General features: G+C 41.7%; 1 pseudogene; it reads left to right on the top strand.

Annotated features, from left to right (window-relative positions):
• Window positions 1–4,419: 4,419 nt before the first annotated feature.
• Window positions 4,420–11,215, top strand: LOC118980435 (eukaryotic translation initiation factor 3 subunit E-like; annotated as a pseudogene).
• Window positions 11,216–17,982: the final 6,767 nt, after the last annotated feature.

The raw sequence follows: 17,982 nt of genomic DNA, 5'->3' as shown, positions 1-17,982 counted from the left end.
GCCTGTCTGGTTCACAGATACATCTACAGCACCTAGCAGAAAACCTACACATAGTAGGTATACATTTGATACCTACTAAATATATGGAAGAAAACAAGAAGCACTGAGTAAGTATGATATACTTCATATGCATTATCCTAAGTAAATTTTTAAAAACACGGCAACACTTGCATAAAAGCTCAATTTCTTTTCTCAGCCTCTGATTTTATACATTTTTTGCAAATCTCTCAAAACTAATAGATTGGAGTTTTGACAGACAAATGTTGGTTCACAACCTCAGAAATTTCCATACAGAAAGGGCAAAGGGAGGTGAAAGAAAGAGACAGGCCACTCAGATTGTTAAGTGACAGGCTCAGGAAGCAAGAGAACTTATACTCATGGCTTGTCTTGGGTGGCTGGAAGAGGGGTAGATGTCACATCTGCCTGCCAGAATCTTAAAAGTTTAGATAGAGGCCGTTCCTAGGTTCAGTTCCGTACACCATGCGGATGATTGCGACACCACATGGATCTCTCAAGGCTATGTCCCTGAAGACCTCGGATAGCCCAGGTCCAGCTTGCAGATCAACTGGTCACCATGTCCTCTTAATGACTTCCTCCAACAGCAAGCCATAAAAGTCGGGAGATTTGTAATTTGCCTGAAGTCCTCATACGAGGTGTCACTACAGCCTGCACAAGATAGTCCCGCCTGAAATGTTCTCCACTGTACCTGACCACCCAGTATTTCACATGGGAAAAAATTTTTTTTTATCCAACAAAGAAAAAACAGTCAAAGGATTCTTTTACACAGCAGTTGGAGAGCAAAATGAGTCATCATGCAATCTACAATTATCTTCAGATTATTTTTAGGTTGTTAATAGTTTTTTATTTTCTTCAAATTTTTGGAAGAAAAATTCACAGTGTAGGCAATTTCATTTGTCTATTTCACTTTTAAAAATGGGAAGAGAAAAAGTTCTAAAAATCAAAAAGGAATAATTTTTATAACACTATATAGCACCAATAAAAACCATGCAAGGATGAGGCCAGCTGAGGTTGAAGAGGAAAGATGACCAATAACAGAGCCCAACTCATTCATCTCTCTGTCTTCTTGAACTTGTCATTGCTGGCCAGATCTTGACACAAAAAATTGCCACCCACAACCTTCTTACCAGTCAAGGCTGCCAAGAAACCCTGACTACTGAGCAAACCTGATTACCTAATGACCAGGGAAAGTGAGAATGAGACAGAGAAAGAAGGAGAATAAACCAGAGCCAGTCTTTCCAAAGATGTTTGAAAACCAACACATTTGTAAGGGTTTGAAAAGCATTTCATGGTTACAGCCTTTTCTCATCCATTCTCCTTACTAAATAGTCTTCAAATGTTTCTTGGTAGCAAGAAATTAATCAAGAAATTAATTCAGCACCTGCTATGTTCCTGGCCCTCTATTTGGTGCAGTTCAGTATGTAAGGGTAGTATATCAGGCAGAGCCTCTGACCTTGCAGAATTTCAAATCTCACATGGAAAAAGAGAAATGTAAATAGGTGTGGACAGAGCATTCACAGTTGAAAACAAAGACATTACATTCCAACTTGCCAAACCAATGCGATGCCACTGAACACCAACTGTAAGAGCTAAAACCAAAAAATGCTCAAACAGCAGGAGGAACTCGCTTACTTTGCTTGTGCGATTGTAAAATGGCCCAATCAGTTTGGAAACCTGTTTGGCAGTTTCTGAAAAAAACCCTGAAAATACACTGGACTAATGAGTTCACTCTGGTGCCCGAAAGAAATGAAAATAGATGCCCACAAAAGACCTGTATGAGAATGTTTGTAGCATTCCTACTCATAGGGGTCAAAACTGGCAACAACCCAAATATCCATCAACAGGGGACAGATAAGTAAATTGCGGTCTATTCATACAATGGAATGCTACCTAGTTATTTAAAAGAACAATTTACTGACATATGAAATAGCATAAATGAGTGTTAAAATATTATGTTGACTAAAAGCAGCCCGACACAAATAAGTATATACTATATGATTCCATTTATAGGACTTACAAATATAAGGAAAACTAATATATTATGATATAAATCAGAAAGTTGTTGAAAGTAAAAATTACCTAAAGGCTGTAACAAGCTTTCTGAAGGGGATGGAAAATTTATGCATCTTATTTGGGGTGCTAACTCTGTAAGTATATACAATTGTCACAATTGATCAAACTCTTAAATGGTGAGTTTTATTTTATGTTGTGTATTTCTGTTTAAAATAAAGGAAAAAACGCCTTTCGCCAACTTGGCAAAAGAAGCTTGGTTCATAGTTCCTAGATCTTCTTGGTCTGTATAACTTTACTAGCTAGAGGTTCTTCCTTCTTAAACCCTTTATAAGTCCAAATTTCCCAAAAGAGGGGCTTCTACACATCTCCTGCCTTCGGGGATAGATACGGTACTAAGAGAAAGTAAATATTACTATCCTATCTCACACTAAGAAAACAGAGCACAAGGAGGCTAAGCAGCTCTCCCAATGTCTACCGGTTGGTAAATGACAGAATCCACACTCAGTATCTGTCTCTGAAGTTTCTGCTCGTTTCAATGCCCCTGTGACATCATTCCATGTGGTAGACACTTCTCAGAAAGGCAGTGTCAAGATTCTGTATCTGCCAGGCCACAAAACCGGGGGGCGGGGTTATGACCCGCAGCGTTTCTCCGGGAAAGGAAAATTAATGCCCATGAACAGGGAGTGAGGGAAGCTTTAATCAAGAATAAAAGGTACGTCCTAATCATGCATTTAATAAACAAATTTGAACATCAAAAAAAGACCTCCTACAATTCAGCAAAGAAAAATATTAACAATCCACAGGAAAAAAGGGCAGAATGTTATGAAGTGGTAGTTTATGAAAGAAATTTAAAAAGCCAAGAATCAAGTTTAGTCCTGTTAACAGTTAAAGAAATGCAAATAAATAATGAAATATGAATTTTGTCCATGAGCTTGTCAAATGTCTTTAAAAAGATAATATTCTACGTTGGCAAGAAGGCGGGATACTCATATACACAGTGAAAAATAGTATAAATTGGTACAACCCTTTTGGAAGATTTGACGGTATCTTCCTTTGACAATTTGACAGTATCTACCAAAATGTAAATTATAAATTCCTTTCAATCCACAGTTTCACTTTCATCTCACAGAAATACAAACACAGATTCACAAAGATATGTTCATAAAGATTTTCATTAATGCATTGTTTGCAGTGGGAACAATTAGAAGCAACATAGGTGCCCATGAAGAGGGGACTAATTAAATACGTAATGCCAAACCATATGATAAAATACCACACAATTCCTACAAAGCGTCAAGTGGTCCAAAGAATGGGCTATAATTGGAAGTTTGTCCAAGGTAACTAAATGGATAAGGCAAGCTGCAGAACATACATATGTGAAATGTTGCCATTTCAATGTGAAAACAAAGTAGGCAGGAGCTAAACTACACCCTGCACAACGATGCCTGATTGACCTTCAGGAATTAAACAATGTTAGGTTTCTTAACATAGTCAGAAGTCCGATGCTGTTCAAATTTGAATTATAAGCAACCAGCAAAGAGAAGAGATGTTGATTCTTGGCAGGAATCCCAGGAGTTGAGACAAGGTTTGGTCTCAAGAACCTGCTAAGATATAAATGACAGCAATGGTTCTGATTTCCTTAGCACTTTAAAATTTATGAAGTACTTTCATATATATATATTCTCTTAATTTAGTACACTGATCAATTTCTTGAGGTTACCATTGATGTTCTCATATTGTGCAAGGAAATATTCAGAAAGTCTAAATGAATAAACCATGTCAACTTTAGTTTGAAGATTTTATTTATTTATTTTTTAGAGAGAGGGGGAAGGCGGGAGAAAGAAAACGTCAATGTGTGATGTCCGAGAGAAACATGGGTCTTGTTGCTTCTTGCAAACCCCCAACCCAGCACCTTAGTGAAAGCTCAGATATGTGCCCTGACTGGAACTGAACCACAAGATGGTTTGTGGGATAACATCCAGCTCACTGACCCGCACCAGTCAGGGCTCTCCCAGTCAACTCCAGAGAGACCGAGCTCTCTGACTGATTCCCCCTCAATATCCCAGGCTCCTATCCCAGTATATATCACACACACACACACACACAAACACACAAACACACCCATGCACACACACAAGTGCTCAAATATTCACTTAGTATGAGAGAGAGAAGGAGGGGGTAGGAGGAAGGAAAAGTGAGCCAATTTGCCTCCAGATCTTGTTTGCAGACAGAATCTCTTTCCATTCAACTTCACCTCTGCCAGGAAACAGGCAGGCAGGAGGTGGCTGATACGACATACAGTATCTCGAGAATGGAAACTAAAGAGTGTAGCAGCCTCATCCCCATTCGTCAGAGTAGTGAAAGCCTATACTGCCCAGGTCAGAAGCAATGGCGTCTGGTTCTGGGTGCCTCTGTGGTACAGACTCAGGACGCCGACGGAACCTCCGGTGCAGCCCAGGGGAGTCCCTGGGGCACTGCCGGTCCCTGACTTCCTGCTCCCTCGGGCTGCTGAGGTCTCTTGCATCAAAACGTGGCGCAACAGGGCAGACACCTGACTTCATATCTCTGCTCTGCCCCTCACCACCTTCACAGGTCGAGGCAAATCACGCACCTTCCCTGAGCCTCTGCTGCCTCATCTGTAAGGCAGAGATGGTAATGATTGCTACACAGCTGGGATATGAAGGGTTCATGGGATAACGCAAGTATAGTATCTGATATGTGGCAAACACTCAACAGTGGCTAATAGTTTCTAATTATGACATGGTGGAGTAAATATGAAAAGAATGGCCACAAAAAGCTGCAGAGAGCCTGTTAAGCAAAGGTGCATGTGTGTAATATATGTGTGTGCATGCATGCACCTATGTGTGTGTGTGTAAGGAGACCGGGGAGCCTGGGTCCCGAGCAGAAGCAGGTCAGTGTTTTGATACCAGGGCTATTTCACAGAAGCTCTCTGAAGAGGGACGCTCTCAGACTGGGTTATCACCCTTTTGGAAAGCCACCAAGCCAGTTCCCAGGCCCAAACTGGAGACTGGAGTCACCCCAGGCATCTCTGCCGAAAGGCTGCACCCACCCGAGCAGCCTTTCTAACGTCCTTTCACACGTACGGGTACAACTGGGGATACGGTGAAAAAAAACGTATTCTAATTGAAGGCTTGCTGTTTCATCCCTCAGGCCCCCAAGCACTGAGGTTTTCCCACCTGATTTGTGTCAAAAAAGAGTGACGTCCCAGTTTCCTGTCCTTTTGCATCTCATTCGTATTTATTAATGAAGAGTCTCTATTGCAACATGGCACCAAAATATCACTCCTTTAAATTGGAGATGTCTCCTTTAGCAGTTTTGCTCAGAGTCTAAAAACACTAGGAAACTTTAAAAAAAAAAAAAAAAAGCTTTTCTGTTATCACTCTCCCCTCCCGGCTGAGACTGCTCACATTCCTGTTGTAAACAGAGCGGCACCGATCACAGGACCACAGCTCTATTTTCCCCCCTGGCAGGGTTGCCACGATACCCTAAGTGAGCTACAGCTGCAGGACAGAGCCCAGGCAGGGCCAGCTTTCTCACTGAAACCAACGAACACAAGATCTTTTAAAAAAAGTGTGGCACAGAAAACAAAGAGGAAAAAAAAACTTCAGGACGTTTTGGTGTTTTTTTAACTTCACATCAACCCTTTCTTAAAATTGAGCTTTTCCCCGGCAGAATTGCCTGTGCCTTCTGTTTCTTTCCAGGAGAGAAGAGCAGTGGTATACTCCCCAGTAGCCTGTCAAAATTCTGGCAAGCTCACCAGGGCACAGCCCACACTGACCGTTGGAGGCTGTCCATTCCTTACCAGAAATGGCTCGGCTTGGATGTGGGGTCGGGGGGGGGCCCCTTGCCTAGTTTAAGGGCACCAAAGACCTTTGATTCGGAACACAAAGCGGGAGCACAGAAAGCCACAGCGTGGTGGCAGGTGGTGAGATAGGAGGCAGAGTTGGCTCTGACTGTTTCTCAGGTAACAGGAAATCTGGGTGGCCCCTTCCAGAGGTCTCTACACAAGCTGTCTACTAACCAGGAGTCTTCCAGGAATATCCCTGAAAGGCCAACACAGAAGTTTGCTTGGTTCCACCAACATGTGTAGATCATTGTCCTAATGCTGAGTATATAAAAATGAGCACAGCCCTCATCTGGCTCTCGAGGAGCTCAGAAGCTACGACTCATTTTGCAAACTAGCCCTGAGCTTCTGACAGCTACACAGGATGTTTGTAGTTTTGGGGATAGAAAATAGAGTTAACATAATCCAAATAGTAAGCGAGCTAAATGTACATTACACTACAGAGAACCTAGGCCTGAGGATGCTGGTCCCTCCTACATGTACCACAGGCCCTGGAAAGCCCTAACCATGCCCACTCCACGTCACATGCCTGGAGAATTCAGACCAGCAAATGCTTTGCCACTGGGTTGCATGGTTTCCAAGGCCCAGAAGTTACACACTTCTGGGCCTTGGGAACCCAGACTAAACCAGGTGAGAAGCAGTATGCAGGCAGATATAGACAGACCTTTTAACCTTTCAAATCTTTAACAACATGGAGTGTAATCATCTCATTTTTTCATGTTGATAGGTATTTTAATTATGCTATATCCATAAAATGGAGCAGTACATGGCCAGTTAAAATCAGATTTAAAAAAATGACAAAATATAGTATTCTTTGTTATGGCTTGAATTGTGTTCCTCCCCACCAAAAAAAAAAAAAAAAAAAAAAAGTATGTTGAAATCCTTACCCTCAGGACCTGTGAATGTGACCTGTTGGAAATGAGATCATTGCAGAGGTAATTAAGATCAGTTCATCTAAGGCAGGCCCTCATCTAGTAAGATTGGTGTCCTTATAAAAAGAGGAAAATGCCAGCGAAAGCAGAGACACACAGGGAAGAGGCCACGTGAGGACAGAGGCAGAGGCTGGAGAGGTGCAGGGGCACGCCCGGAACAACCTAAATCAAAGGCCACCACTAGAAGCTCGAAAGAGGTGAGGAAGGATCATACCCAGAGTCACAGAGGAATATAGTCTTCCCAACACCTTGAGTTTATTTAGACTTTTGGCTCATAGAGCTGCAAGAGAACAAATTTCTGGCTTAAGCTATCTGGCTCGCGGCACTTTGTTACAGCAGCCCTAAGAAATGCATACACTCACCGTATACTGTTAAAAAACAAATGACACAAACTCTTACTCGGTGCCTAGTGAGCTAATACGGGGTCCCACGGAAGTAACGCCACCAAGTGCTGTTGGTAGGGGACGTGAATGTCTTTCACGAGATGGACAGCCATTTGCACATTTCACCTAAAATGTCATATGGTGGGCTTGAGTGTGATATTGTGATATTATAGAATTACATGTTTATGATTTTGTAATAAAAGATTTGGTCTACATTACCAGCTCGTAATAAGGGGTGTTATTTGTGCCAGACCCTGGAAAATGTATTTTTCACATTTATTGGGCCTCTTAATTTCTTATGTGAATGTTCTCTTCACACACTTCCAGGAAAGGTCATTCTTAAGGATCAGAATTAGTCACCACTCCAGCCCACGATTCTGGGCACTCCAGAGATGATCTCTTGGCCAGCACCAACTCTCTTTGCTCTACTCTGAGTAGGAACGCAATACTCTGAGGGTTCGTATCTGATTTCCTCTTAGTCCATTGTCTCTTAGTCCTCTTCCGAGGTGTGGTCTGGCCACTGACCTAAGCTGCATCTTTGGCATATAGCATATTTACTGCAAAGCTATTTATCTTAAATTACTTCCAATGTTTTGAATATATTTCAGGACTGTAGAATTAATACAAGCACAATAGGTTAGGAAAATTAAACATTGCATAAATATCTTGATTGTGTTCTTAACTATTGTCAGGTTCTTGGCTGAGCATCATGGGAATTTAGGATGGCTCCAACTGGGAAGAATGTATATTTTTTCCAATTTCTTCACTTCTTCACCCAAGCCTTCCTCGAAACCCAACACTCTGCAGTGGGAATTCACAGGCATCAGAATCTGCAGACTTGGTCTTCTATGGCTCTCCTCACTGTCTACAGCAAACCACAGTCTCCTTCTCTCTCTAGAGGAAGCTGGCTCCAGGGCAAGGCTGGTGACAAAGGGGTGGGACATTTTATGAGAGACACACTATGGCATCAGTTGCTCACTGAGCAGCTTCAAACTATACACCCTGCTGATGTGTAGGGGCTTTTAAACATAATCCGTAGTAGTTGTGATGTTTCACGAGTACTCTGTTATCTGTTTTAATCTCAAACCAATGACTCTCAAATTAGGAATACTCAAAAGCAGTCACCAAGCATAAACCCTGATGCTACTGCAGCCCAGGGCACTCTGTCTTGTTTTATGTATGTGTATGGATTACCTACCACACTAGACTATTGGATATCAAATTCAGAATCCTGATTTACTTGCTTTTGTATCTTCCCAGCTTGTATCTTAAATGGTACGTGGTTGGTGTAGTCGGTGTTTATTTGAGAACGAGTGTTGAGAGCTTAATGTGGATCCCTTCTGCCTCAGTGGGCCAGGACAGAGGGACACGTGGAAAGAAGTGCAGGGATACTAGTTACACCCTTGGGATGTGGTAGTTGGAGCAGTGTGAAGAATGTCTCCCAGATGAAGTGACCTTTGAATTGGGCCTTCAAAGATCACTATAGTTCCACCAAATGAAAAGGGGAAATGAGGCAGAGAGTAGCATGAAATGGTATGCAGGCAAGTTTTGGGAAAAATATAATTTACTTGGTGCATCTGGAGCATAAGGTGGGGAAAGAACCCAATGGAAACTTGCAAGAAGTTGCAGTGTTTTTCCACATTAACTTTTCGTCAACAGTAAGCATCATCATTTTACCGTGGTATGTCCCTTACTTTAAATCCAACTGGTCTTTTTCTCATTCAACAAACACACTGACCATCTGTAAAATTTGAGGCACTTTGTTAGGAATCAGTACTGGGTTCAGCTCCACCTCTCAAGTGGGTTACCCACTGCTTTAGAAATGCTTCATAGATGGTTCATGTAGTTTGTCTCAGTACTGATCCTTATAAAACAAGCTGGGAATTACATCTCTAATTCCTTTATATCTTCCCACGAAAACTGCATAAATGTTTGATAGACACTTTTGTTCAATAAATACTTTTGAATTGAGTTAACTTAAGTGGAACCACAGTAGAAGGAAGAGGGCTAATGGGCAGGAAGAATAAATATTAATAAAGAAGACCTAAAAAGAAAACTATTAGTGCAAAGAAGAAAACAACTAGAACTGAAATTAAGGGAGGATTATTTAAAGGGTGTTAAAAAAAAACAGAATCTTAGGTCTTGAAAGGATAATTCTTAGGTTTAGATGCATTTCTCGAAGCCACACTTAAGGACACCTAATTAGGAAAAAGTATGGACAGGACTCTACCATTCTCTCTATTGTTAAGGCTCTAGGAAGCACACAGCAATATTGCTTTACCTCAGGTTTGACTGAGCAACTGTAGGACTATTTAAATCACCCCCAATTTGTTCTCCTCCTGCCCATGTTCTGAGCCACCTGGCAAAAGGTGAGATGGTAGTTACAGCAGTTGAACTAACACCTCACTACTGGATGGACGGGTTTAATAGAATTTCAAAACATGAAAAAAAATCACAGTACCCTTTCTTCTCTGTTTCCAAAATACAGTACCCACATTCTGGGCCAGAGGAGCCTGACTAGACTGCATTACATACCCACATTCATTATTCTGACAAGCCAAACTTAGCTGCACGTTTCTAACTTGCACAAATCAAACTGCTTCTCGAATTTGTTGCTCCCTGAGAGAAGAAACAATCCCTCAAAGTTCCATTTCTCCTTTATGGCCCTTGGTGGTCACATGGGCATACAGTAGTGACACATCGCTCTCCTGTAACATTTTTGTGGCATCAGGTTTGAGTAGACCTTGGGCAAAAGATGACTGATGACACCCCCTCCTCTTTCAGTGACAGGCAAATGGATCAGACACTACACCAAAAGAGAATGGAAATATGAATCAGGCATCTTAGATTTTTATCTCTAACTAGTGTTAAAATATGGCAAAAGTCCCTCTAGGCATCATTGATTGCTTTCTTTTTAAAATGCATCCCCATTAAACTTTAACATCTTGACTCTTGACTATTCCTTCCAAATCAAATTGAATTGCTGTTTATTATAAAAACAGATTTTATATTTTCACTGTCCGAGTACTTTGGAGAACAAAGTACTCTATCCAGGTATTTGGACATCTGATGAAAAACACACCAAGCTTATGCATAAGATTTATCTCCATGACAGCAATTTAAAACCGAGGAAGCCTCTGGCACTGGTTCCTCCACAAAGGAGAGAAGCTGCTTTACACAGGGTCTGCCATTTCGTTAGATAGACGTTTTGAGGCCGTTTGCATCCAGCCAGCCAAGCTGGAGCCCAGATCAGCTGAGGAAAAAAGCGATAGTACAGAAACCTGCCCCTGAAATCTTAATGCAGAGTTGGGCTACAGCCATGGAAGACAACATGGCTCATGCACTGGTCTCTGTTTTTTTCCAGCCACCCCAAAGGGCATGATAACATTATTGATCTTTTCCTTTACCACCCGCAGTATCTTAATGCAAACGATGTGTCCTCGTATTCTTCCCTATTTGACTACAGCAGTCAAAACAAAGAAAGATGTTCAAAAACGCTGGCAGGTGCTAAGAGATCTGGTCAGTTATTTAACAGGAGTCTCACACATAGAAAGACCCAAATAGGGAGTATGTTGAAAGCTTATATGTTAACTTTGACTTTGATGGGTCTCAGAAATAGCTGAGGGACTGTGAATCTATGTTTGTGAATGACTTCTTGGTGGTTTGTCTTGAGAATTGCATTGAAAATAACTGTCTCTTTATATTTGGGATTTTTTGTCACATCTGCCAGGGTATCAGCACTAACATGTTGGCAGATAAATTGAACATGACTCCAGAAGAAGCTTAAAGGCAGATTATAAATTTGATTAGAAATGCAAGACTGGATGTCAAGTTTGCTTCCAAATGAGATCATGCGGCTGTTTCATCCCAGCAGCCAGTGATTGAAAGACGAAAGCCTTTCATTCAGAAACCAGATGCTGATCATGAATATTGAGAAGAAACTTTATCAGACGGGTAGGTCAGAGGCTCCGAAGTTAGCAACTCAAGACCCTGCCTTCTACTGAAGAACTGTAAAGAAAATATTTTAAAAGCCTATAAAAGATGAAATAACAATACTATTATCTAAAGGGTGGCATAGTTTAGAAACAATTAAATACTGAGTACATATTTTGGAGAATTTTCATAAAATTGGCTGTGTTTTTAAAAAAAGAAGCTATAGCATACAGTCATTTTAAATTCTAAAACTTTGCTTTCACTTCTCCTCCAAAAATTCAAAGAATCCATTCATCAGACTATTAGGCTAGACAATAAAACAACTCACAATGAAATGAAACATTAGTCATTTGCTTCCCAAGAGGTAGGGGCACTTCAAGTTTTTTGAGCTATCCCATTCATGTTATGAAGTAATATAAATATGCTAATCTCGGTACTGCTGGTGTTTATATTTGCCACAATGATAAAAGGGAAGTTGTCCACCTTTAACCCAGGATTTCTTCTCTGGTTCCACTGCTACTATAGGCATTTCCTTTGACGCTCTCAGGCCCTTTATTGACCAATAGACATAAAGAATCACCAACCCCTCAGGGAGAAATTAACGGGATAAAACTATACACTGGAAGAGGGATATTTTGGAATATTTTAGAAAATAGAAGTTAGAAAAGGACTTTTTGAGCAATGAGCTTCCCTGGAGCCACAGAAATCACAGCAGTCCCCCGTGTCAGCCCATTGTGTATCCTGTCTCCTAGAATCCCCTCGGCAGGCATGATGCCAACCAAGCATGGCTTTATGGATCACCAGCAACTTGTAACATGAACCAATTGTCTGTAAGTCAGCTCGGGCCCTGCCAGCTTTTCTTATGGTTTAAAACCGAACACCTAAGTCTGAAGTGATTTTTGAAACTGCCTACCTAGGGTTGTAAAAGTAAGCCTAAGAAATATGTACCTGGCCCATGTTATCCTTCAGAATAAATCAGGAGGTTTCCTGGTTAGGAAAGGTTTAAAACAAAGGGAATCAATTATTTCCTTCCACGCACCAAGCAATGGTGATTGAAGGAAACTGCTTGAGGACCTCTGCCTAGAGTGGAGCTGGAGATACTCTAATGAATTCGACCTCTTTGACTCTATCTCCACATTTACCTTCTCACTTCTAATATAACCCCAGAGCCAAGGCTTGAGTAATGGAGGTGAGTTAGGGTAATACCCCAAGGCTACCCCAAGGATAAAGATGGACAAAGAAAGCAACTCAAGATCAGGTGAGTTACCGAGTCGCTCCATTTAATCACAGAACCACTCACTATGCCACGCAGCAATGTGAATGTGATTAAACATTCCTGGCGGTAACGTATACATTGACCTTCTGTCCCTACCTCATCCCTCCACAGGCCTATGCAAGCTTTGGTGGCCTCAGCAGCCAGTGTGAAGTGAGGAATATACCAAATCAGAGGAGTTGGGATCTATAGGCATATTGATTGCCATAGATCAATATAAATATTGCCATTTATACCACATTAAACTTGGCAGGACTGGGGAGGCCAGGTCTGCACTCTTCTGTAGGATTTTAAGAGGAATTTCATATTTCACCAGTCACATCCTTCGATTTTTTATTTCTTACTGTACCATCAGTGTTTCAGTGCAACAGGCCTAGCCCTGACCTGCCCCAGAAGGCAACTGAATGTGTTTTAGCTTCTTGAAAAACCACCCCAAACTCTGGACTGTATCTGAGAGATATTCTGGTCCTACCCACAAACATTTTTTACATATCCATGTCCATACACTGCTGTGCGTAACCAACATATGTGTATATGGACTAACTTCTGTCTCCATTAATAACCTTATTCTTGACATGGAAGCCCTAGTACAGTGATCTCTCTCTAGTGACCACCACAAAGCATACCAGGAGCCTGCATTGGAAAGCCCCAGCCACAGTGCACCACATACACAAACATAGCCCGGTCCATTTGCATATGATGTCCACTGGTTACACAAGCTTCTCTCTCCAAATATTCAACACGATGCATGATTAAATCTTGACACATTGTATCTCTAGTTTTCATAAAGAACATAAAAGTTCACAAGGCAGCAATCATCATGGCCCCAAAGCATTTATTGATCATGCGTTAGGAGCAAGAATTAGAAATACTTGAGAAGCTTCAAATCTAATCAGAGGAGGTAGAACACAAACAGGGGAAAACAAACTGGACATAAAAACTCGTAGATTTTCCTGAGCTGCAGGGGTGCACTGTGGTCATTTCTCCAGTCCTATTTCTGCATTTCCTCCCTGTAGTCAAGACTCTAAAAATCTCACTTCCTGCTTTAAGACCCAGGTCATTGGCCACGCTTTTCACAAAGCCTTCCCAGGTCTATCTCATTTATTCCCAAATCAGAAGTGATCTCTCAGTTCTTTCAGCTCCCACAGCAGCTTATGTTTCTCTCCCAGGACACCCTCTACCTCATATCATAATTATTTGTATGCATGTCTTCTTTCCAGGGCCAGATGTTATTAGGAACCTCTGGGGGACCAAGTCTATTTACATTTAAATCTTAACATCATTGAGAAAAAACACTGACCATACTAGCTAGTGAATATTTGAGGACTTGATCATGTTTTATAACTGTCATTTGATAGTTAAAACAACTAAACACTGGAGAGACTAAGTATCTTGTGGAGGGTCATGCCATTGGGCTGATACCCAGTCAAAAGCCCCAGTATGACCTTACAGAATGAAGGACACTCAAACACATCTACGCCACTTCGTAAGTACCTACCGATCCCAAGTGGCCCCCTGCTGTCCCAGCTATGCTGGGCTGTCCCTTGGAATGTCTTGGATCCTTCATCTAGCAAGAGCAAAAGCGTAACGAGCAGAGCAGAGGACTCCCACGGCGGTGTATCTGTTCTGCAGTCGACACCCACTTGTATTGTTCCACGCTCCAGCCAGACCAGTCATTAACATATTGAATATCACTTGGCATATAATACTTACTTATAGGGCTCTGAGAAGAAACAAATGTTTTCCTGCTCTTCCCAATACACTGATGCTAATTAACCATATGATAAACTGAGTTCTGTGGGAAAGAATTCAGAGTAATGAACTATTAGTAATTAGCCTTTTAAAATTAAGCAGAACCAGACCTCAGCATTGAGCAATACGAAAAAACTGAAGAAGCAGAGTTGCAGGAGAACACTCCAAACATGAAAAGGAAACTAGACAATAGCTTGGGAGTAGATCTTCATTTGATACACAATTCAGGGTTGGATACATAATTTGCAGACCCTGCTGTAAAAGAGGAATGCAGAGCCTCTTATTAAAAAAATCAGGAAAAATGCCTTTTTCCCTTTTTCTGTAGTTTCTCTCTTGATCTGTCATGGTGGGGTTTTTTTGTGTGTTTTGTTTTGTTTTGTTTTGTCATGGTGTTTTTTATTTGCTAGTTAAGGACGTTCCCCACTGAGCACAGAATCCTCACAAGAGGAGTGCAGACCCTCTCCAGTGTCCAGGGCTCCGCTCAGCACACAGGGCACAAGCCCTGACCCCCGTGCTGCCAGTCTCCCCTCCAAGCCCAGGGCAGGGACAGGGGAGCAAGTGACCAGGACTCCAATCAGGGAAGGTGGGGAGGCAGCAGGCAGTGGGACCACATGTAAACTGAGGCCCTCTCGTGCTTCAGGTTATAAGCCACACGACGTCAGTCACGGCAGCAGACCCTGTGGTGGCTCATAAAGTGGCTCCAGCCCCTCTTGGCTATGGTCCAGGAGTCCCTAAAAAACACGGTCTTAGACAATGACCCTTAAACAGGACAGCCTTTGTGACAGCCCAGCAATGTTCCCTTCTCCCACTACACTCACTTAAAAAAAATAAAAATTCAAAAATAAAATTATTAAGAATTCAAGATGGCAACTTCAGAACATTAAACCCCAAGTGTGGGACCAGACTGTGAGCATAGACCTCTGAGCACGGAACTGACTGCATGCCAGTGAACCTGGAGCTGGATGTGTCCTGAAGTCCAGAAGCAACAGAGTTAGACGGGAGTGTGGGGTTAACGGAGGCGAGGAACAGAATGGAGAGACAGAGGACAGACAGATGCATGGCGCGCAGCAAGCCATTGCATGTACAACCCAGGATAATTCCTATATCCTACAAGTCAGTTACTTTGGGTATCTGAACAGAATTAAGCAATAGGTGAAGTTTCTGTCTACCCCTGTAGGATCATCTACTCAACTCCTGAAAAGCACTGTGAGGGGAACTCCAGAACCTCTGCTGCTGCCTCTATCACCACGCCACAGTGGTCCATTGGCCTCGCTGCTGCTGCTGGAAGGACAGTGGCACCACGGTGGCATAAGACATCCCTCATTGTTGCCCCCTCCACAAAAAAATTGTCATCCTTCCACAGACAAAAGTGTCTTTGAGAGAAATACGGAATCCAGCCCCGTAGGCTAGGGGACTTAGGAGAAAGTTGACCACCCATGTATGGGGTAATAGGTAGACAGGAACCCTGTCTTACACCACTTACAAAAATTAACTCAAAATGAATTAAAGATTAAACATAAGGCCTGAAATCATACATCTCCTAGAAGGAATGTTCCTTGCCATTGGTCTTAGCAATGATTTTTAGGACATGACATCAAAAGTACAAACCACAAAAGCAAAAATAAACAAATGGGACTACCTCAAACTAAAAACCTTTTATACAGAGAAAGAGACAATTAACAAAATGAAAGGCAAGGTATGGAAAGGGAGAAAATATTTGCAAATCAAACTCATATATCTAATAAGGGGTTAACATCCAAAATATATAAGAGACTCTTACAACTAAAGAGCAAAACAAATCAATGAACAAATGGACAAAGGACCTAAGTAGACAATTTTTTTCTAAATACTTGCAAATGTCTAACAGATACATGAAAAAAGCACTTAACGTCACTAATAATCAGGAAAATGCTAATTCAAACCACCATAAGAGATCACTTCGTGCTTGTTAGAATGGTTGTCATGAAGAAAAAGAAGGAGATAAGTGTTGGCAGCATGTGGAGGAAAGGGACCCCTTGTGCTCTCTCAGTGGGAATGAAAACTGGTGCAGCCACGGTGGAAAACAGTATGGAAGTTACTCAAAAAAGGACAAAGTGTACTTCTATATGCTCCAGCAATTCTACTTCTGGGGTTTATCCACAGGAAATAAAAGCAGGATCTCAGAGATATACCTTTCACCCCAGTGTTTATTGCAGCATTATTTACAATAGTCAATACTTGGAAAACAACCTAAGCATACATCAACAAATAAATGGATAAAGAAAATTCGGCATGAATACACACGATGGAATATTACTCGGTGATAAAAAGGGAAATCCCGCCATTTATGACAACATCAATGAACCTTGGGGGGCATTATGCTGAATGAAGTAAGCCAGAAAGAAAAAGGCAAATATTCTATGACCTGCCTTACATGGGGAATCTACAAAAGTTGAACTCATAGAAACAGAAGAATAGTGGTTGCCAGGTTCTGGGGAAGGGAGGAAATGGAGAGGCACTGGTCAGAAATCATACACTTCTGGTGGTAAAATGAAGAAGGTCTGATTTAAGTATGGTGATTATAGTTAATAATACTGTGTTATGTACTTGAAATTTGCTGAGAATAAATCTTAAATGTCTTCACCAGAAAAAAAGAACAATAATTAAGGTAAGGGAGGTGTTAGATAATACTGTGGTGGTAATCGTTTTGTCAAAAATGCGTATCAAATTAACACAGTAAAACTTAAACTTACCCAATGGTATATGTCAATTATATCTCAGTAAAACTGAGCAGGGCACAGGAAAAAAACTATTACGTAGATGCACCACTCTGAGATCCTGGGGCAGCTCTTCAGGCTCTGAACATATACTTCCACTCTAGCCCTAACCTATCCCTTCTTCATCCCCAAATCACTGTCACAAGAAAGGATCTGATTATTCTTTTACTGGTAACTCAAGAGCAGTTAACACAGTTCCCCTTCCAAAGACAGTCCTGTAAGAAGAACTTATGTCAAATGCCAAATATTTTTCTTCTAGCAATGGATTGACAAGATCAGCAAAGTTCCTATTGTTAATGGGAGTGAAAGAAATGCAGAAAAGCAAATACATTAAAAATACATTGGGGTGGAGACCATGCCTGGTACTCCCTCCAATCAGCCACTTCACCTGAGCAAGGCTAAGTGCTGCCACCACCCACATCCACTCTACCCTTTGTCAATACTAATCAGCAAAGCTAAGATTCCCTGCAAAAAGGGAGGCTGGGCCTCACAATGGGTCAAACACAATTTCTCAACCACAGTGTTTCAGAAAATGTGAAATCGGATCTTGATCATTGAGAACCTGCCATCATCATTAAGCAGAAAAAGCAGGCAGACATCTGCTCTGTCTGGGAACACAGAGAGCATACAAATTATGCGCTACCGCTTGGTACAGAACACTGTAGCCTCAGCTTGGACAGCTGTCAGCCAGGCCGACAGAGGCTGACCAGGCAGTCCTCCCAGAAGTGACGTAAACCATTGCTCAAGTGTCTGGGGGCGCAAGACTCTGCCTCACAACAGCGAGTGAATGAATTACATGGCACTCCTTCGCCATCACATCCTCCCCCTTTCAGACCCTGAATTTCAGAAACAAATATCTGAACGGAGCCTGTCTGCTTCATCTTATGCTTTTCATAACCTAATTCCGTTATAGTGCTCTTTTCTCTCCTGCCTTTTCCCCAATTTTATCTGCCTGTTAAAGCTCATCTCTAGATGCACATCATTCACTCACTAACTTGTTCGTTCACCAAAAATGAGTACTTAATTTGTACAAACTGATGTGTTGGTCACTTGTAGA

This window comes from Sturnira hondurensis, unplaced genomic scaffold, assembly GCF_014824575.4.
Source record: "Sturnira hondurensis isolate 20B ecotype Veracruz unplaced genomic scaffold, ASM1482457v3 Scaffold0022910, whole genome shotgun sequence".
Classification (NCBI taxonomy): domain Eukaryota; kingdom Metazoa; phylum Chordata; class Mammalia; order Chiroptera; family Phyllostomidae; genus Sturnira; species Sturnira hondurensis.
Note: the sequence above shows the minus strand (reverse complement) of the source record. Positions and strands in the feature narration are given on the sequence as shown.